The following is a 24,057-nucleotide window of genomic DNA, read 5'->3' on the forward strand; positions in this document are numbered from 1 at the left end:
TTGATACCATCTCTGATAAAATCAAATAGGTCTATGTGTTCATTTAGACAGCTAAACTAAACTGAAATGGTGAGTGGTGAGCCCCTTTATATATATCACTGTGGAAAGTTTTAGAAAAATCTAAAAGGTTCTTGAAAATTCTCGTATGTTCTACAGCATTCTAGAAAATTCTTATAAGTTCTACAACATTCTAGAAAGTTCTTGGAAATTCTTGAAAGTTCGAGAAAATTTACTATCAACTACTTAGCACTGAATCTACCTGGAATGTTCTGGAAAATGGGTAAATTTGAAAATTTCATTACCAAAGCCACAAAAGCAAAGTTTGAAGAGAAAAATAGGTCTTTGCTATTTACTTTAGGCATAAGCAATTGGGAAATAACACTTTATGCCCAAAAACAAGAAAAAGTAAAATTTTTCTTACATAGTGTAGTCCATCTAGTGTAAAAACCCGGCGATTTCACACAGTCCGTTTTAAAAATTAAATTCTCAAGCTGCTTTAACTATCCGGTGGTTGAATGTAAATTATTTTGCCACTGACCTTTCTGTTCGTGTTTTTTTTTTCCTTGTTGTAAATTTCTTTCTAAACACATATTTATAATCTCAGAGCATTTACTGTGAAAATTGTTCCACCTATAAAATAATAAGCACATTATGTATTTGGAGAAGTTAATTTGTCCATTGTAACATTCATTGAATTATATGTAATCCTACGTACTGTTGGTGTTTATCTCAAGTGAAAGAAATTTTGTTTTCTTTGTATAAATTTTATTTTATTGTGATGGCCGTCTTTGAACACTATTTTTCAATGTATTTGCTGCTTTAATTATTTAAAGATGCGATAAAATTAAACATTAATACTGTTTAAAAATGGTGTTAGCTATTTTATCATACAAATATTGATTATGCTAAAGTGCCAACACCAGAGTTTTGTCAATTTGAAAGTACGTAAATCTTTTATTTTGTGATATAATTGTGCAACATGTAAAACTCAAACAACTGAATTTGTATGCTCACCCTACGTATAGCCAGTAAAAGCACAGATTGCTCAGCAAGACCAGATTAGAAAACACTTTATGCAGTGGAGATGCAATGATTAATGCTTTGTAACTTTGCATATTAAATTAATGTTAACGGCCCGAAGGAATGAAATGTTGAATCTCAGCACTTCTTGTATGAAACATAGAGCAAAGAAGAAAGAGAGAAAGGGTATATCACGACTACATAATTAAAAGGAAAAGGAAATTCCTCTTACTATAGGAGTCAGATAAAAGTCCTCTGATTTTTGTTTAGTGGTCGTAAGGTAACAATAAAGAAATGAGGCATGTGTGAAACATTTCATGTTAAGATGCCATTAAGCAGAATTATGATATCCAATAGTTATTCAAGCTGTAGAACATACTAACTAATTAAAAATATCAAGCATCTCAATCTGAGATAACGTAGACAGTATACCTTGATCATGGAATCAGTGAGAGATTTTGCCACGAAAAGAAGGTGAAATAACATAAATATCAATTACTAAAATGATGGATGGCCGAATGGACGGAAGATTAGTTAACGAACAAAAATACTATTAACTCTTTCTGAGAACGTATTGTATATAGGGTTCTTGTGAAACACCCCATTAAGTACGTCCTTGCTACGTTATGCATCATCATATATCATAAATAATCGTGTTAATTCAGCTAAACAAAGCCTTAACGAATGATAACCAGCAATGTTTGAATAGAAAAGTTAATATAAAAGCTGACGTAATTCAAGCTAATTGGTAAAGTACCTGCCTATAAACTTAGCCCGCAGTTAAGTAATCCAGTCAGAAACCATTCTGGTTTTGTTTGTTTGTTTTGTTTTGTTTTAATTTCGCTCAAAGCTACATGAGGGCTATCTGCGCTAGTCGTCCCTAATTTAGCAATATAAGGCAGCTAGTCATCGTCACCCACCGCCAACTCTTGGGCTACTCTTTTAACAACGAATAATGAAATTGAACATCACATTATAACGTCCCCATCGCTAAAAGGGCGAGCATGTTTAGTGCGACGGGGATTCGAATCCGCGACCCTCAGATTACGAGTCGAACGCATTAACCCACCTGGCCATGCCGGGCCGAACCGTTCTGGAATGAAAGCAAAGTTACTCCCTGAATTAATGTTCACTTCGACCACAAAAGTTTTTTGTATTCTTAAAGTGCTTCCCTTTAAGTTTGTGTGGTGTATGATTCTTATAGTAAAGCCACATTAGGCTATTTGCTTCAGTCCATTGAGGGAATGGAATTCCTAATTTTGACGTTGCAAATCCGAAGACTTACTGTTTTCTTAGGGACTTTTCCTTTAAGATATGGTTAAATTAAAAGATCAACGTACTTAAACAGAGGTATTTAATTTGACAGAGTTTTGTACAACAATTTATGACAATTGTTAATTCATTAGCTACTCAAAGTCAAGAATTAAACCAGTGTACATTTATTTTTATTAAAGTACTTGTTAACTTTCTATATTCCTGTATTTAAAGCAGTAAATAAAAAAAAAATCTATAATTTGTTTTTGTGAATCTTGTCTTTGTTTTCCTGTTTCTTGCACAGACTTCATCGAGTTTATGCGAAAATTAACAAATAAATATTCCCAACATTTTAAATAAAAGCTGATCGGATCTGATTTGTAACGCAATAACAGAACCTAATATCTGCGATGTAATAGTGGTCACATCGTTTCTATGACAACTCCACTAATAACCCATTTATAAAGAAAAAAACAACATGATATCGAAACTGCATTTTAGTAGTTATTTATTTGAAATGCTTACTACAGTACCACGAATCATAATGATAAACACGTGTCAAGAAGTAAGTCAAGTTAGGAATCACTTATAAATACTGTTCTGATAACAAAATATTTGAAATTTACGTTTTATAGGTCCTTTGGAGTTTTACAATTATCCTTCAGCGCAAAACAGAATGGATATATAGTACGTTTATATCACGTTTTACTTGTTAAAGGTCTCACTACGTCATTAGATCATACTGTTGTCGCGGTTAGGTGTTTCATTACACCGTTGTGGATTTCGTGACTGTATTATTAAAAGTTGAGGCTAAATTCATTAACAAGAATTTTTAGCCATATGTGACATTAAAGATATACTACTAGTTTAATGAAGAATGTTTTGGTTGAACATGTACGTTTAAGCCTTTCATAGGTGAAATCGGCCTGCATTTAGTGGTATTTCTTATGTGCTTGATAATAATTATATTGCAATAAAAGCCATAATGGCTAATGACACAACAGAAGAATGGTGCTATATAGAGAAATACAGGTTTATAGAAAGAATGAATGCTTGAGTTCTACGAGTAGAAGATATATTGAAGCTTCACATCTTCTAGAGGTAAAGGTTTTATGCCAACTTTACTTGTTGTGCCATGGCCGTTCAGGGTATATCAGCTGGTGGGATTTTGAAAAATTCCAAACCCATGAAAATTACCAGTTCACGAATAATAACAGCGTATGCAGGCTGTTTAAGTACAACAAAAATAGTGTTCACGAAGTCCAGATATTAAAACATTGCTTTCTAACGAAACATAGCGTAGCGTCAGTATATGATGAGGATCATCTTCGCCATTTTACATGCTGCAAAAAAACATGATGTGTAAGCAACATTAACTTTGTCTTTGTTAAATTGAAGAGAAAGATATTTTCCCAGATGTCCTTTACAGATCAAACGAACTTCAATGATTCATCGGTATATCCACCATAAGATACACAAACATAGTAACCTTCGGCTATTCAGTTTGGAGGTTCTAAAGAGTTATTTGTTGGTAATGAAAGTCCAGAAATCATCTTTGTTGACACGAAGTGTACTTTTAGTTCTCCTGCCTTAACAGTAACGAAATCAGTCTTGGCCCTTAGAAGAGTCGTTCCAATGAATCAATCCCCCCGTCTCATACAGATCAAAATCAATGTCAGTTCTTTAATATTCGAGTGAAATTCTAAGAAAAGTTTCACAGAGTGTGAAGCAAAGTCGTGGAAATTTAACATTCTAATTTAGAGAGCAACAATAAAAACAAACGTTTCTTTATTACTTAAAATGTAACTTCGATTCTTCTGTCATTTTTAGCATAGTCTTCAATCACCTGATCATATGAGTTTAATTCTAGTTTTTATTTGAATGGGAGTTTCTTTCCTAAGGAAATAAAAGCCAAAATTTAAAGGCTCTCCCGACCTTGTGAATTATATGCGTGCTTCTACATTTTGTTAATGTCAAAAAACTCAGTTCTACTCAAACGCTGATTGTTTAAATGGTTGAAATTAGCCCCTAGAACTTAAGTGTTTTACCATGAAAGCCGTTAGCTTTAACAAAAATAAAACGCTTACCAACATGTTTGCTATTTTAATCTTCATAACTAATAGCTGTTACATAAAAAAATGTTAAAAACATCACTACAGTTTTCATTTCAAGATTTGAAAGCAATTTCAGAAAAACATATTTATTGTATCGAGAAAAGTTTCAATGTAAAAGTTTTAAAACAAGTTCTTGACACTGTTATTTGTTGTATCATCATGTCAAGTTTTGATGTTAGCATTGTGTTTCAAACATTTTTGTATGATCCATCTACATATACGCGTACATTTGTTACACTTGGCTTTCAGTATATCTTGAAAAGCCTCAATTTTATTAAACAGAATATCGAATGTTATATATGTGAAAACGGCTGGTTTGATATAGAAAGCACTATGTAGAGGAACAAACGACGTTTCAATCTTCTTCTGTCAGATTCACAGGGTTAGTTGTTTCTTTCTACATTGTTCAATGAAATAGATGTCATTTCTTCTGTTGATAATTTTTTGGTTTAAGTTTCTTAGTTTCTTTACGATCGTATGAGCGTGTACTGTTAATAGTGTTGTAAGGTATGTTAGTTCAGACATAATGGTTACATAGATAAGTACAAATACATAAAGAAACACAAAGACATACACTCTAAATAAAAATTGTTCATTTTGACTACCAGGGCATAGTCACGTCTATTTCCTGCTTTAGAGATATCGTGGTCGCTGTCAAATTGACTATCTAAAATGTATCAATAAGCAAAATGACTAACAATTTGTAGTCATGGATATGAAATTGACTATTAAGTAGTAACGATGATCTAATACTAGTCAGTTTGAATGACTCTTAGCAATTTAAGTAATTAGTCAGTTTGACTGACTCTTAGTCAATTTAAGCAATTAGTCGGTTTGACTACTTCCCAGTCACAATGACCATGTCCAACTTTGTTTGACCACTTCCCAGTCACCCTGACTACTTCATAGCAGCACTGCTATGCTGGTCTTCAGGACTACTTTGTGTTCAGGAAGACCAACACCATAGTCAGCATTAACTCATGAACTGACACTCTAGATGTTTCTTATAGCATTAAGGCGCAGTTCAAGCAGATGACTGTATACATGTATTTTGTTCTATAAATACAACAATTGAAACGTGACCAGGGCTAAACTTTGCAAGAATTTATGTATTTACTTTTATTTGGGGGGGAATAAATTTCTTTCACACAAAATAAATCCTACCTAAATAAATCTTATTTATTGGCCACTACTATTTCTTCACTGTTTTATTTGAAAATTGTGTTTTTATATTGTTGTGTGCATGTGTTGGAATATTCGAATATGGCATCCAATAGTCAATAAATTTATTATCACAATCCACAATGATCTAAGTTATGACTGAAATAAGCTTTCCCCACGTGATTAACACTCGCGCTTACACTACACGTCCGGGAAATGCATCCGATTCGTCTACCAGTCTGCAGCGCAAATCGAGTACAAATTGAAAGCAGCTACGTAAGGCGCGAGCGAGATTATCTCTTTTTCAGAGGGGTGTACCAGGTTGAGTTTATCTGAAGGCGGGAATTCCTCGTGCAAGGAGGGCTGTAGGTGTTATTTGTGGAATATTTGTGAAGGTGGTCGAGGGGGGATTTAGGAGATCACATACAACAATAGATACACAAGGGTGGAGTGAAGACGGCACGGTACACTCCTTAGCGGCAGCCGAAGGTAGGGATGACACTATAAACCCAAAGGGGCGGGAGGAGAAAGAAATCACACTCAGCAATATTTTGTCGCACATTGGAGAATTGCATATGACCGAAACTTGCACTGACATTGCACAATTGCCATGCAACTGCGCAGATGACGGAAAGAAGAAATTCAGGTAAATATTAATCGTTTATGTTTTATTGAAACGTAGTTTAGGAAAATAAAACAATATAAGAATACGAATGATTAACGTTCTAGATTAGCTGAAGTGAATCCATCCGTATTTTTTTGTACAACTCGTTATGTGTGAACAAGGATGGTTGCCCGTTATATTGTGTAGGTCTGTACTACTGTAATCTAGTAGTAGTAGAGTAGGAATATTTATATTTAGATAATGCTTTGAAGCAAGTATGAAATCGAAAACATTCCCCAGTCTTGACATCACAAATGTACATATTTGGTATCTTGAATGCATATCAAAAGCCCGCAATGATCCATGTTGCTGCTCTGTTAAATTTAGCGCCAACTCCACCGCTGCTAAAAAGAGTTGTTACGGCTACCGCTACACAGATGAAAGTTATATACTCATTGAAAGGGACCTCGTCTGTTATTATTTCATAGACCTTTGATAATGAAAGATGACATACTATAATACGTAAATGATAAATCCTTATTTTTAATACATCAGCAGAGCTACACATTCTAAAGCGTACACACTTTATGCGACGTGTGTATTATGGCGGGATCCACTGACACGGCCAACAATGGGGTTACGAATGGGGGCGGCAAGACAAATCATTTGAAAACAGCGAAAAAGTGAAACATATATTGTGTTTAATGTGTGTTTCTTTAATTTAATATTACAAACTATCTAAAAATCTCTTTAGGTACAAAATGTATTTAAATTTTTAAACTCTACTTTGAAATCGAATGGTTCGAGATAGGAGACAGCGCCAGGCCGTACACTATGAATAGAAGGCCTGTGATCCTGCAAAATATTTCCCCGACCCCTCTCCCTTCTATGCTCCCAGGGAACTTTCTCAGACCTTGGTCCTTCCCATAATCCGTACCACATCCATACCGGTGAGAGAAATGTAGAATCCGGGGGCTATTGCATCAAGTCATGAGCAACCGAGTTGTGTAGTTAAAATAATAAAAATTGTATACCATTACGAAAATTGGGGGACACTATAGATCACGCATCAGTATGCGTCTGCAGAGATTTCCTTGTGTTGACTCTACAGTCCACAATTTCTTTCGGATTTCTGTCCAATTTGGTGAATATGTTAGTTAGGTTGAGGTCTGACCAATGTTTTTGGCTACCCCCGGAGGGTTGTGGCAAGAATTTGCATTTTGAAGTACGTTTTTATTCGCTAGATTGACGGCAAGTCCAAGGATACACCGTCAGTTCGCTAGTTGTTATTGTTGAAATTTATCATTAAATTTAGTTAAATAAATGATACATTTTACGTTCCAGAATGAAAACCCGTGACATTTGGATGCATGTCTTGCATGATATTTATTAATAGACACTGTGAAGTTTGATAAACTTTGGAGTTAAACATGGCAGAACAGTCAGAAGTTTTCAATAATTTCCCTTGCATTAAATGTAATTATAAGGTTAGGCATTTTAACAAGCTTCTTTCACATTTTTCTTTGGTTCATTAGCATGAGCCTGGATTTGTTGTCTCATGTGGGGTTAATGGATGTAAAAGACCATTCAAAAGCATCAGATGTTTAAAAAGACATATAAGTAAAATGTATGGATGGTTTGCTACTACCAGTATGCATGATAATGAAGCTGGTGGTGAATGTGCCGAGTACTTTATGGAACAGAGGAATAAAACCTCTGACAGTGATGAGGCAGTTGATGGTAATAAGGAGATGGTTGTCACAGACAAGCGAAGAACCTTAGTTGAAACAATTCTGTAGCTGCGTGAAAATGAAAAAAAAAATTACTTACAAAACTACAATAATTTTTTAAAAATTTGTCATGTTCTGTTATTTTTGTCAAAGATGAACATTTATTCCAAACCATAAAAAGAACATTGATCCTAGTGAGGGGGTATAGTTACAGTGATGGAAGTTTGCAAGAAAGAAAGTCTTGACTTTCATTCGATGATTGAAAATTTCACTGACCACAATAATTTTCAGTCTTACATTGAAGATAATTTGGCATTTGTAAAACCTGTTGAGTATGACCTGGGAATTGCTGGTGATGGGAAACATGACACAATGCAGCATGTTTCTTTATTAGATACTCTGAAGTGTTTGCTTAAACATGATGATATTTTTAGCCAGGTTGTTTATCCTCGCCAGTCAGCTGATGATTGTCTTAGAGATATCGTTGATGGTGAACATTTCAAAAACCATTCATTATGGCAAGAAACTCCCCTTGCCCTTCAAATCATTCTCTATTTTCATGAGTTTACAGCTGTGAACCAGGCTAGAATACGAGCTCCTGCTTACAAATGTGCTGCTTTCTACTATTAGTTAGGCAATATTGAACCTGCTTTGAGATATCAGCTTCATTGTATATTCTTAGCAATCTTGGTGAAGAGCCAAAAGGTAAAAAAACATGGGGTAAATACAGTGATGAGACCTTTGCTTGAAGAACTATCTGTTCTTGAAAACATTGGTATTGACATTGTCAAACCAGAGGAAACATTTAAAATTAGAGGTAATTGTTGCAGGTAATTTGGGAAGCCATGCTATTGGAGGGTTTCTTGAATCATTTTCTGCTCTCATTTCATGTGGATTCTGCATGGTAACTCGAGATGATTTAAGAAAGTTGACTGATATTTCAAAATGTCCAGAGAGATCTATTGCATCCTATAATTACCAAGTTGCAATGGTCGAAACTGAACCGACTTTGTCAAGTACATATGGGGTTAAAAAAAGATGGTCCCTGAACGTTTTGCAGCAATTTCATGTGACAAATGCTCTGCCTCCTGACATATTACATGACCTTTTTGAATCTGGTTTGGAGTCAGAAATTTTAGTTTTACTCATAGATCAGTATGTCTTGTCTGGATATTTCAGCCTTCAGTACCTTGCAGGCAGAGTGAAAAAGTTCCACTACAAAGGAACTGATAAAATCAATAGGCATGAGTTTGTTATTTTGAGAGAGTCTGTACACATTATGCAAAAAGCTGTTCAAGTTTGGTGCCTCTTAAGGTTATTTCCATTACTGGTGAGTGATGCAGTGCCAGAAAGCAACAACAAATGGGAAGTTCTGTTGGCTTTGCTGGATATGGTAGAATTGATAATGTGTTCATCAATGTCATATGCAAGCATTGAATTATTAAATGATGTGATACAACAGTTCCATTCTCTTTATGAAAAAGAATTTCCAAATAGAACTCTCAACCAAAGGGACATTTTACTTTGCATTACCCAGACATGACCCGCAGATTTGAACCACTAAGGAATGTGTCGATCATGAGATTTGAGATCAAACATAGTTTTTTGTTGATGTTGCAAGACGTACCAAAAACAGGAAGAATCTAGCCTAAACAATGGCAACGAGTCACCAGTATAAACTCTGTTCACATTTGGAAAGCAATGGATTTCTCGGAATAGATGCCTTTGACCTGACAATCCAGAGATTGCCTGTGAATTCACTTGGAGAAAAGCAGAACCTTGTCAGTACATTTGTTGGGGAAGGCGATTTTGTCACTAAAGCATCAGGTTGTACAGTCAATTGCCTCACATACAACACAGGGACAATGGTTGTTAGTAGCTATGAATTAGACAGTCTTCAATTTTCTTCAGTGATCTGTTGCTTTGTTCTTTGGGGAAAAACTTTTTGTATTGTCAAATATTTGTTTACATTGTAGAGCCAATGAGAAGCTATGTACTCCTGAGCATTCCAGATCTTTATGATCATTGCCTTGTCATGTGAAAAAAAGTGAAAATATGATCATCCTACATCACTACATTCGTGGCGACTGAACGACGACAAATTTTAAACAGAACTCGAAAATCAATGGTAAATTTTAACCTATTTTATGTAACTTGGTGTGTACCTTCCAGTGACAAATTTTATTAAAAGATTTGACATATTTTATGTATATTTGTTTCTGCCTTTTTGTGACAAATTTCATCAAAATTTTCAAACAGAGAGAACTTGTGTCATATTAATATGTATCATGCATATTTGCACCAAAATCACCACTATGATCACCATCTATTGAGGTCAGACTACTTATATTTGCTTTCACCTTTTAAAGGCTACTATTTGTTAGGGAAGAAAACTAAATTACTTATTTAGCTGATTTATACCAGTCCTGCTGATGTTAACTTTATGGAAAGTTAATATATCTATTTGGTGTTTTGTAGTTGTTCTTCAATGACAACTTTTCTACATGTGTATACATATAAATCATTTTTAATCAGTACCATACTTTTAGGTTCCAGAAAGATGGCTTTATCCTTTTACATTACCTACAATGAAAAAAAATTGTGGTGTCACTGGATGATCTGGGATTGTTGCCCAGAACAATTTTTGAGAACCTAAATCTGGATGTAGATGCTACCAATTTGTCAGCTCAATGAAAAAAATTGTGGTGTCACTGGATGATCTGGGATTGTTGCCCAGAAAAATTTCTGAGAACCTAAATCTGGATGTAGATGCTACCAACTTGTCAGTTCAAGTGTTCATAAAAGACTGGCAGAACTGGGTGGATGTTCAATGGTCTGACATTCCCAAATCACGAGGTTGCTAATGCTGGGGCCTCTGACGGAGAGATAGTTGTTGTGGTGAGTCGTTTGTAAGAATGCGCAACCCATTTACATTTAAGTGATTATAATCATTTATGTAGTCATTGGAAATCACTCTGCGGAAAATTTCGAAGAAAAGAAGTAAAATTGTTCAATATACATTATTCAACATAGTACAATTACTGTTGTTATTTTTTATTACAAATTTAGACCCGTTAAAAATTTATTTTTGACCAAAATCCACCGAATCCTGAAGTGCCTTCAAGCAAGCAGAATGCATCTTCACCCGGTCAAAGTACTGAACAAATTCAGTCCTTATCATCACAGTAGGATATGTTCTAATGAATGTCAAACAGATTTTTCAAGCTATTGGAGAAATAGTTTCATCTTTCACTTGAAACAATTAGGCCTTAGTTAGTATTTCATTGCAATCAGTCAACCCCAGTTTGTGTGTGTTTTGAACTATTTGATATTTTCTTTGGTCAGCATCTTAGCATTCAAGCCTTGGCCAGTACCCTTTAAGCTGGAAAATTTGTCAAGTCTGCCTAGATCTACTGCTTTGCTTTTGTCGCAAGGGAAGCCTGTTGAGAAAGAAGGGCGCTTCCATTTACTGGATGAAGTCTACACTGAGGTTTCCAACTATACCTTGTAAGTGCTGTGCAGTGAATACCATGTGTACCATTTCTGATCACAAGCATGTAATTATATCTCTTCAGATGTCTTCATCTGTATTTGATAGCCTGCCCAACCTCTATTTTCCAGATATCCCACTTCAAGGCAGTATGCTCAAGTAGTGGATGAAATATGTAAGCACTACCCTCAACTGTCAAATGCCCCAAATCTAATACCCCAAGGTGTTCGTGTAAGTACTATCCACATGTACATTATGTTATGTTTGTTGTGAAATATATTTTCATCACAAATATATTCTTTTATCTATACATTTGACTTTATGAGCCCAAAAGCCAATGAGCCCAATAAAATTCGTCCAAAAGTTCATAACGGGAATGACCATATCACCACTTGTAAGGGTGTAAGTGTATTCTGCAAGAAATATGTTCATTAGTTACAAAATAAATTAAATGACATTTTATGTTGCATAATATTAGTGAAGAAACAAATGAAAATTTTGTAGGAAGTTATATTTTTTAAAACACACACAAGTACATATATCTACCAAGGAGGGGCTGTGGAAAATACTATTTTGATACTTTGAAATATTTGTTTTATTTGTATACGATGTAACATGATTCAACTAATGAAACTCAACTAATTTGACGCTAAAGAGAATACATTGTCAAGATGAACTCGTACAACTGATTTATTAACCAGCATGTGTATGGCTTTCAGTTTCTCAGATTAAACCTGAAAAATGCTAAAAGTGGTTTAAAAGAAATACTGTTTAAAATAATTGTAGTTATACCAGGGCAGTTTTGTTATTCATTCTCAATATAAATAATTTTGTCAATTCTAATTGTAGGAGCTGTGGAGGATAAGGCTTCGTCAGAAATTCCAGTATGATAGACAGCGAAAGGATTCATCATTGCCTATAGTCCAAGAAAGAAAGAAAAAAAGACGAAAACTGTAACAGATGAAACCACATCTCGGAACAAAGGCTATATGGATTAAAACAATACTTGTGTGAAAAGCCAGTTGGGGAGGATGAAACTTCCACCGAAAAACACAAGGAATGGATGAAAACTCGTCTGCATTGCAGAAAAAAGGGTGATATTTGTAAAGTGGGCTTGCTTATGGACAAAACTCTGCATGATCGTAGGAAACTGGCCATTGACAACACTCTTGTCAATGAACTTGTAGAGCATTATCCTTTCCTTGTGGCACCACCAGCACAGCTATTGAATGAATGTAAGCGGCGAGGAAATGATGCAGAAAAAGGAGTGTCCAGCTTTCTCTCTCAATATAAGGACTCAGTAAATTCTCACCTGCAGGACAGAAACATATCACCAGAAAATAATCCATTGCTAGCATTTCTTATGAAATAGTTATCACATGTGCCTGATGTTACGTCTAGTATTGCCATTCTTGGTATCCCTTTTCTTCTAAAAGAAAGTGAAAGTATCATGGTGGGTAATGAAGTTAGGGAACCTGGTGAGAGTAGTATATACATTCAATGTGGTTCAATTTCTCAGTTTTGTGATCAGAAATTCAAACTATATGTTGATGGCTTTGATATTTGTGCCACTGAAGATTTTGTGGAAGCATTCACTATGTATGTCGGGAGTTTTTATATCTTCAATTTTGCATTTCCAACAAAACTCAAGAAAACTTTCAACTTTGTTGAAAGGGTTGTTCTGAAGCTCTATGATGAGTCCAGGATAATTACCAAATCTGATAAAGATGCAGACAGATGTGTTCTTCAGTTGCTTGATCTCTTGAATGTCAAAAACATAGCCGCGGGAAATTTGTCAAAACGTCCAAAGGTAAAGAAAGAGGAAAGTGTTCAAAGCCATAAGGTTATATTAGATCTGGTAATAGTAACTTGTCATGTGTATTTGATCCAGGGTGAATTTTTAAAAACCAAGTGTAAAGTTCAGTTGTTTATTTTCATATTGTTGCTGCAATTTGAATTTTATTTTGGTACATGTATATTGATGTACACTTGTGTTCAGTTTGGAATAAAAAAGGTGCTGCTAAAATGCATTTTATATTTTTCAGGATGGTGGCAAGTTACTGGGAATTAGGTTGAATCATCAGATTGCTGCGGGATTGACTGCTCAGTGATGGTTCTGCTGACTACAACTGACTGAAGATGGTCTCTTTGCCTAACAGTGGCATTGCAGAGGTGGTCCTGACCGGGTCAACATGACTTATCTTCCATGGTCTTTGGATAGTCATAATGACAACCGCTTTTTGGACGAATAGGGTTACACTGACTATGCCATGACTACTCTGTAGTGGTTTGCAGGTAGGCAATGCGACTATTGTCAGGTCGTCAGCATTGGTCAGAATGACTACCTGACGAAAGTCATAATGACTATCATAGAGCAGTCAAATTTATTACCTGTCAGGTAATACCTGACTATTTTCCAATTACACAATAGTAAAATGACTAATATTTAATAGTCATATTAGGTAGTCATCGATTTTAGCGACTACTTGGAGAGTCTTTTTTGGCACTGCTTGACTACCTGATTTACTATTCAAAAGTCGTCGCCTTGACTAGTTCTTATTTTGAGTGATACACTTCTCGTACAACAGTCGTGATGAAATAATAATCCGTGATGACGAGGAAACCCATTTGCAAAGAAAATTATATATGTAAAAACAACTGGTATGAGTAGAGAAGAAGGTCTAAACGTTGTTCGCTCCTCTACATAGTGCTTTTTTTTATCCATACTAACCGTTTTTACATATATAATTTTCTCTACAAGTGGGTTTTATTGTCATCACAGAATATCGAATGCTGTAAGTTTTAGCCCGCAGTGTATCACATCACTTACCTTTGATACGAAACAATTCTACAAGTGTTTTTAAAAGAAAATTAACATTCAAACCTCTCATCCAAGATACAAATCAATGAGCAATGTTGTCGGCTTCTTATTGATATTTTGGTTTCTCGAAACAATAAGTGAAGCTGTTCCTGATATTTGTAAACTGTTTAAACCTACTAGGTGATACTATTGGCAGTATTTTATTATTTTTTCATCTAGAGCTTATGTTCTACTTGAAGACTTAAAAAAAGAACTTGCTAAACCACTGAATGCCAGAAATATAGTCAACAATATATGAGACATATTTAATCTGTGAGGAAAATACGTACAAAAATTGCATTATAAAAATTCTCTTTTACGTTTAATTGCGTACTATTTAGGTGACCAGCGATGGTGGAAACATCAACTTAATCTTGGGTATACAGTCTTCTGTGTGGCAATGTTGTTGGTTCTACATCCAATCGATCTTTAGAAGAATTTGTGGGATACAAAAATATTTCCTGATGTAGCATAACGATGCACAAATGATACTGAAGAAAAATTAATTTTGTCAGTGGTCTCATTCAGTATTACGGAAAAGAAATTATAGTATTTAGAATTACAATAGAGAACTATTACATACAGATTAATATTTTAAATTATACTTTAATTTTTTCCAACACATATTAACGTGATGTAGAAATTATCTTAATTTACTTTATTTTTGTTATTGTTGTTGAATCACTTGTTTCTCCCGTTCTTTAACACGTTGGCTCCAACACAACCTACCAGTAAGTTGTGCTCTATTTTCTTTTTAAAGGGCCACTTATTGGCTGAGGCACAACAGATACACATACACTCTTCCTAAAAATAATAATTATAAAATGACTAGGGGGACCCTGGAAAGTATCGGAAAAATAGGCTTGAAAGCCAACGTGTTAAAGGTTAACTCTTCCCGTACTGGAAAACGAACAAGACCATTGAAACGTTTTATAATTTCTTTATATTTGATTACTGTACATTGATTACTTTACACCTGAACGGAACCTCATAACGTGACTCCTTCGAATTGATGATATTTATATATATGTGCCTTGGAAAAATTCAACTAACGTATATTCCAGGGGTGGCCAAACTTGCTTAACGTAAGAGCCACATACGATAAACTTTAGATGTTTGAGAGCCGCAAACATGAACAAATATTACACACAAATTTTTATTGTTACATGCACATTTTGCTACATAAATTTTATATACATATTAAGAAATATGAAAGTAATAATATTTATTCATGTATGTAGTTTTTAAACAGTTAATTTGTATTAGCTTGTAATGACTAAGTAACACATTGCAGATAAGACACAAAAAGTTTACTTTCTTTAACGGTGAAATCAAAATCTTCCTCCCACTCTGGCTTAAAATTTCTCTTTTCACCTTCGTACTTTTGCTCCTTACAGTTTGATGACGCCATCTTTCTTCACAAAATTTTCACAGACACTTCTAAAAAATTGAAGTCAAAAGAAACAATAAGCTCCAACACGCACAACGCAACATAACACTACAACGCCCAGTATCACACTAACACTCCGCTAATTTCACTGCCCGCACACAGCCACATACGCCACAATCACGCGATCGTAAGCCACGCCCACTAAATCTAACATTGTTAGCACTGGCTTGTGCGATTACTGATTCTCCTGCACAATTCCTCTGTAATTCTTGCTGATCCGAAATTTCTTTAATCTCTGATTCAAACCTAGCATTAAAATTGGGATTTTAAGTTCTTAAATATACTTACCATGAACATTAAACTTACGTTTTAATCCAGTGGATTCTCAGTTTATACCCGGTAAATAATTATGAAGCTTGACAATTTTTATGTACCTCTATTGTGATGCAAAAGGAGCTAAGCCAACATATTTCCAAGAGCCGCACGTGGCTCGCAAGCTGCAGTTTGATTCCTTTCCGATTCAGAAGGTTGCCAGTGAGATCACATGTGTTAGACAAATGTTACCGTGTATCGGTATGTATTTCAGTGTTATAATTACATAAGAGAGAAGAGCAGCCACTTATCAAAGCAATGATGATTATTTGCTGATGGGCACATTGTATAATTTCTTGACCTATGATTTGCTGATGAATGAAATAACGATATAGAGATGACTAATTAGTTATCACCTATTTCAAAATAGTATTGGAGACATTTACACCTGAACGGAACCACATAACGTGACTGCTTTGAACGGATTACATATACCTTGGAAAGATTCAATCCAGTCATGTTTTAATTAACATATACTCTTTCTAAATTCAGCAGGTTGCCAGAGAGATCACATGTGTTAGCCAAATGTTGCCTTGTCGGGTAGGCACAAAAGTAGCATATGGCTATGAACATGAGTTACGAATTAATTTAGTAGAAAAAATGCACATTCGCAATACAGATTCCATATTTGAAGATGTTCAGGACGCTGTGACAATGACGTATGAATTTTCCAATGAATAATATAGTTTAACACAGTATATATTATTGGTTTGCTACAGTTGGTGTATTATAAAGTTCAGAAGCTATAATTGCGATAAATGCATATTAATCGGGAAACAACAGATATTTGAGTAGGAATGTTTATAAATTGTTAATGTTTCAAACCGTTTATCTTCAGTTAATTCACATCGGACATTAATATTTTTACGAAGACATTACATAACTTCAGCGGTGAAAAACTCAACACGTGATCAAGAAAGAATACAGAGTTAGGTAACTCCTTGTTAAAGGAATTCTATTTACATCAACTCGAAATAAACCGCTTATCGTGAACCCTCGATAAGACATTAAGGAAATTCCAAACCAGAAAGAAGACTCGATATTATTTGTAAGTTTGTAGATCGTTGCTTTGTATTAAACGTTATTGTAAACTGTAGTATTATTTCTATAGTAAAACATATTTGCATTAACAAAGAAACTGTGTATCAATCTTGTTGACAAGTATGACGCAAACTTTATTTAACTTATAAATTTAAATTATCATTTAACTCGGTGTTAGGCTATTCGAATTTGTAATACGTGGTATAATAAATCAAGGGCACATCTGAGATCTGAATAAGAGAAAAAAATTCGATCTTATCTAAGAATTCAAATCATAATTCAATTTATTATGATCAGTGACAACAAGATTTAGTCATGCCTCTTTACTAAAAGTTTTTCGAATCACCCTCACTCGGACAACCACAAAGTTTAATAACAGCGAAATGCTCGAAATTGTTAAAGTTTTAGAACTAGAGGTTAAGAAATCAATGAGAAAAAATGAACTAAAACAGTTTATTATTGAAATACTAGTCAATATTGGTTTGTTGTCTGGGAAAGCATAAGAGGAATATTCTAGTGTCCCCATTAGCCGAACGGGGTTGAGTGATAAAGATAAGTTAAATATCGAGCTAAAACTCAAACAATTCGAGCTTAAACAAGTTGGTATCGAAGTCGAAAAGTAATTAAATAATTATTTTAATTAATTTTCAGAATACCTTGCGTATTCAAAGTATTTCTAGTCTTAGATCGTACAGTATAAATTCATTGAATAACATTTTCTACCATCGAATTCACTGAGTATATGACATTTATTTATGCTCAAAACCTTAATTCCTTGTAATGTAATGCTTTGTTTTTGCTATTTATTTATAAAATACAATTCTTTTCTATACATATAACAATGTAAAAATAACAGAAAAATCAATCTGTATGGTGTCGAATTAAAATGAATATAAATATTCTGTGATCCTACCTAACATAGACTTTAAAGAATAACGAAAAAGCTAAATCTACAGAATGAAAAGTTTTGCTTCTTGAAACGTTTTTGCTGATTGTGATAGGTACCTGGTGGGTGTGCACAAATGTAGTTTTGGTTTTGCTTCGTCATGTAGGAACTCTGAGAAATAGACACTTAACTGTTTACCGACAATAACGTATTTAATTGCGTTAATGTTTCTAATACGCTATATTACGTTCAACATAATTAAAAGTGTATTGCTCCTGATTTTCGTTTCTATTGAATATCCGTTGCACTACGTTGCAGTGTCCAACAGTAGTCAACAAGTATTGACGGATTCTAGTTGCCCTGATATCGTTTTTCCATTGTAGTAAAACTGAATATTTCCATTAAACGGTACGTGACGGGCAAATTTGGATGTGATTTTCGTAATCAGCAGCCAAAAATCTATAAGGAACACCCAACAGTGTTCAAGAAGCAAAATCTTTGTTGTGCAGTGTTATGAAATACTTCTGAAAAAATTGAGAATATATTATTAAGTACTGGGTCAGTATATTTGATGCGGCATTGCCGACCCTAATTTCCGACGAAGGAGGAAAGTTGGACTAGTAATCCTTCTCCGTAAAATAGTCATTACTATGTCAACGAGCAAGAACGATAATGCTTTTTATACACTGGAAAATATGAAACAAAATGGCGTTCATAAAAATTGCCCATTTAAAAAACACCTATAAAATATTATTATTAACAAGAACTATTTAACATTATTGCCTGAGCAATACTAAAAATTAATGTATTCATAAATCCATCTAAACAACTGTATACGTGTTCATGAAATAAATCAGAATTTCAACTAATTTTCATTTTAGTAAGTGACTTTTTCAGAAAAGTGTAGAGAAAAAATAACGATTGTTATCGATCTGATTTTTCACACAGCTCTTCCCTTTGGGGTCTTTTAAATCAGTTTATGACATTTCCATGACAAGTTACACCAGGATCATTTTTATGTATACATATAACACACGCTTGCACATACATATTTGTTTTAGAATTAAGCAAAAAACTACACAATAGGCTATCTGTGCTTTGCCCACCATGGATACTGAAACCCGGTTATTAGCATTGTGAGTCCATAAACATGCAGCTGTGCTACAAGGGTGAGGCACACATACTTATAAATTTCTTTCAAGCTGCAATTTTTCCATAAGACATTTTCCATAAGTTGATTCTAGTTAAGTTTATGTTAATTTTATCTTTTTCTAAGTTAAGATGTTGTGTAGCCAAAAAAAAGCTTGAAACAGGGTAAAATAATATGAAAAAGTAGGTAAGTTATATATATAAATATATCTGTATATTGTATTTGTTATTAGAACACAATAATAACGTTTTTTGTTTATAAAGGTATTCCTACTTTTTCATATTATTACAAGGTAGTATTCACGAAACCTTTTTTTTTGAAAAATTCAAGTCGTGACCTAATTTAATGTGTGTTTTCTTATAGCACAACCACATAGGGCTATCTGCTGAGTCCATCGAGGGGAATCGAAACGTTGATTTTAGCGTTCTAAGTCCGTAGACTTACCACTGTACTAGCGGGAGGCTTATTTAATAAAATATTTTAGTTAATAATAACATTCATAATTTGAACTAAAAATACTCGAGATAGATTAAGTCTATGCATGAGACTGATCACTTTCCTACCGATGCAAAACCATTTACATTTGTTCTGCAACGGCTTCACCGTTATATAATATATTTATTTTCACATCGATGTTTGTTTTAATTAAACATCCAAACATTTTATACTGTTAAATTTGTACTGCAAAATACTCGCTTATTCCCTAATTTATAGAATATTCTGGAGTGTAAGAATCAATAATATATTACACGTGTAAGTAAAATATTGTTGCCAACTGAACTTTCGAGAACCTTGCTTAAAGTTTATAAATCGACACATCAAGAGACAATTTTATATCGTTGGTTTGCTACAGTTAGTACACTATAAACCACAGAAGCTATAACTGTGATAAACACTTATTAATCGGAAAACTATAGATATTTGGGAGGAAGCGTTTATATATTTTGAACATTACAAATCGTTTAATTTCAGTGAATTAACTTCGGTCGTTAATATTTCTACGAGGAAATTAAATGTCTTCGTAAGAAAAAATCCAGCTAGTAAATAGCGTGAGGCCAGCCAAGAATAGAGAGCTAGCTAGTTAGACATTAAGCGAAATGTAACAATATCAACTCATAATTAATTCACTCATCGTGTGCCATCGATAAAATATTCATTTCCAGGCCAGATAGATAATTCAGTATTGTTTGTAAGTTTGCAAAACTTTTGTATATAAATCATTATTTGTAATAACTGTTATTATAAACTGCATTATTGTTTGCATATCAAAATATATTTGTATTAAGAATTGAAACTGTGAGTATAATTGTTGTTGGCGAATATCATAAATTTGATACATCTCTACATTTAATTCACTTTGCAATCCGAATTGCAATTTAACTCGGTTTCAGACTATCTGAAATCGTAATATGTAACATAATAAATTTTATGCTTGTCCGAGATAAATTTTAATACGTAACAGTTCTCATGAAAAATTTTGCGTAAAGACGAAACACTTTGTTTTTACGTTTTTTTATCTACAAGACAGAACTAATTTCTTCAAGCACATCAGAGCAATATTTTTTATTTCTGAAATAAAATAAGACAGAAAAGTATAGACACGCGTAGAAAAAGTCATTATTACCTATTAACTCTGATTTATCATCTGCCTTCCTTCTCGGAGAAGTAAAAAAACTTTCAAAGGTTCTCTTTTGTTTTCTTGACTAGCTGTCGATCTATATCTTTGTCCTGTAACTTTCTAGGGGATTAGTTTTCAGACAAAATGTTAACGATGAAATGAATATTTCTTATAGCATGTGCAAACACTGGAATGTATAAATGGCAGTGATATCTTAGCCAAATAAAGATGTGTGTTGTGGGTATTGCTAACGTATGGTAGCCCGGCATGGCCTAGCGCGTAAGGCGTGCGACTCGTAATTCGAGGGTCGCGGGTTCGCGCCCGCGTCGCGCTAAACATGCTCGCCCTCCCAGTCGTGGGGGTGTATAATGTGACGGTCAATCCCACTATTCGTTGGTAAAGAGTAGCCCAAGAGTTGGCGGTGGGTGGTGATGACTAGCTGCCTTCCCTCTAGTCTTACACTGCTAAATTAGGGACGGCTAGCACAGATAGCCCTCGAGTAGCTTTGTGCGAAATTCCCAAACAAACAAACAAAAGCTAACGTATGGAAAAAATAAGAACGTCATACTTCACGTTTATGTATTAGAAAGTGAGTTTGCAGAGTATCATTAAAATAAAACTAGTTCCTCACGAGTGTTGCCTTAGGAAGTTTTGGCCTGAGATATAAGATAGATACTGACTAAATTCATATTAACTTGAAAAATTTGTGTAAAAAGAAAAACTTTACATAATATTTCTTGTTCTTATAAAAACTTTGCATTTTTGATATCTATTTTAATCAGCTTCTATTCTTCTGAAGTATTTAAAGCATTTATTATTATTTTTTATATAATTTTTATTTCAAACCTTAAGCCATATAGTATAAATTCATTAGATACATTTGGAATCATCAAACTTACTAGGCATATGACTGACAGCACTGCCCAAACTTTTGGATTTTATGTAATGTTTTTTTGTTGTTGTTTTCTGCTCTAAGATAGTTTCTTTTTTTCATATGACATTGCGAGACTAAAGCAAAAAGCGATTTCAAAGTTATCTGCATAAAATTAATATAAACATTTGCATTACCCTCTAATGTAGAATTTAAACAATAATAAAGAACTAAACAGTTCCAAAATGGTAGAGTACTATACCGTTTATTTTACTTCAAAGTACAAAATAATTCTGACAAAAGAGTTGTGAATATATACATATATAATAATGTAATGCATTTCCGTTCCTTGTTAGTCATCTTTCGCCATAACGGATTAAAGCTCACAAATCGTTGAAGATATCCCATCTATTAAGCAAATTTCAAAACGTCGAATTTAAACAAGTTGACCAATATGGAAAATTAAAACAATGGTAAGGAGATAAGTGCTTAAACTAACAACGTCTCACTACTGCTATTCGCTGACTGCAGTTACCTTTAAAGTTATTTAAGTATAAATAGGATCACCCAACATTTCTACAGTTGAGAACTCCCAACCACCATCCATATAAAGATGTTAAAAATGAAAGTAAGAAATCTTACTTATAAATTGTTGAAGATTTATTTGAGTACAGGACGGGAAGGCTAAGACAGGACCAACTGCAGCATACTGAATAAAAAACTGTTTTTTTAAAGTAAGTTAGCTATTCAACGTTGATAAACTAACGACCTCTAAGTAACGAGTTTTCCATAATCCTTGTTACAAACTATCATTTACAAAGTTTGGTTGAGATTGCCCTAGTGACCTACGAGTAGTTAGATAATGGACGAACAGACATACACACATATTCTTCATGCTTTCCTTATATAGATATGTTTGTTTGTTTAAATTGAAACACATAGCTACACAATGAGCTATCTGTGCTCTATCCACCAATGGTATCAAAACCTGGTTTCTTGAGGTTTGAGTCTGCAGACATACCGCTCTGTCACTGAGGGACATATCAATATACATTTCTGGTAACCAAATTATCCAAAAAATTAAAATTGTTAATCTACCAAGACCTTTTCTAACGCAACATAAAAATATATTTCAGTCTTGTAAGATACGGTATTGTAATATATGCAAGTCTTGTTCTAAATTTTCATTGAATAGTTATTTTGTTTACACTGCTAGTGAATCCTAGGTTACAATCCTTATTATGTTGTTGACTCACAATATATTAAGGTTTGTTAATTGTCCGCAGTTTTAATTAACATGCCCTTTTCGTGTCAAGTATAATTGATGGCGTAATATCAACTCATACATTTTTACTAGCTTCACGTACGTATGATTGCAATATTAGCCTATTTACACAATACAGTTCCACTTAGCAATCTTATAAGCACACACATAATCCTATTTTCAAAGACAAAACCATTTTAAAATAAAGTTGTGTTTGTGTCTAGGATTCAGTTAGTCTGGCACTGTTTTGTCGGCAAGTTTCTTATATATGATATTTAGAGTGGAGAAATACATAGGAATTGGTTCATCATGTATTAGGTAACTTCTAGTTTGCTTCTTATTTAATTTTTATTAATATATTCCCTATAATATTGAAGAGAGTTATCCAGAAGTCTGTCTGATATTGTTGGTATGTTTTAATGGAATACCACATATATATATATATACGTTTGTTGATCGTGGCATTCTATACTATTTCGTTAAAATATAGTTTTGTATTTTATATAATTAGCTTATATGTGTTTTTGATACGCTTATTCATGTTATCCAAGTATATCCCTACTAGTCTTATGTAAGTTCTGTCAGTTTTTTAATACATTTTCTTGCAAAGTTCCTTGTTTTTGCCAGTAATAATTTTAAGGTAATTCGCTTTTTTTTTCAGATTCTTGTTTTTGTGCTATTAATGTGTAGTATCCAGATAGTTTTGAGTCAACTGTATGATTCCTAAGAATTATGCTGAAGTTGCTACCTGTAAGAGAATCCCGTCTTGTTTCGTACGATTTTGTAAATAATATGAGTTGAGTTTTGTGCGCAATTATTTTAATTCTCCACTTATTGCATTGCAATCTAATTTAATTTATTAGCGGTTGTATATAATTCATGTTACCGTTGTTGGGTTTAGATGTGTCATAAACTGGCTTCATAAACATAGTATCCTCCAGTGGATTCTTCTTTCTTCTTTTTTTTGAAACAAAAATAACACGTAAAAAACTCTGAGCCTCATGAATGCGAAGTAAATATAGTACTGTATGTTCTAACATTAGGAAGAACTTTTAAGTTGCGTCGGCTTCGTTTGAAAAAAAAACATTTATTCATTTGCAATCTTTGGATTGTTAATCCAGAAGGAATCACTCACATTTTAGTGTATAACTTATTGTTTCAATGCATTCTGTTGTATTTTACGTGAACAGCTATTTATATTGAAAAATCCTACACTATCAATGTACTAAATT

At 33.8% G+C, this 24,057-nt stretch overlaps 1 long non-coding RNA gene across 1 annotated transcript; it reads left to right on the forward strand.

Annotated features, from left to right (window-relative positions):
• The first annotated feature begins 5,800 nt into the window (after positions 1 to 5,800).
• Positions 5,801 to 13,403, forward strand: LOC143230451 (uncharacterized). The gene is made up of 3 exons (XR_013016443.1): positions 5,801 to 6,195; positions 11,505 to 11,604; positions 12,223 to 13,403. It is a non-coding gene; the product is annotated as an uncharacterized LOC143230451 (long non-coding RNA).
• Positions 13,404 to 24,057: the final 10,654 nt, after the last annotated feature.

This window comes from Tachypleus tridentatus, chromosome 10, assembly GCF_004210375.1.
Source record: "Tachypleus tridentatus isolate NWPU-2018 chromosome 10, ASM421037v1, whole genome shotgun sequence".
Lineage (NCBI taxonomy): Eukaryota > Metazoa > Arthropoda > Merostomata > Xiphosura > Limulidae > Tachypleus > Tachypleus tridentatus.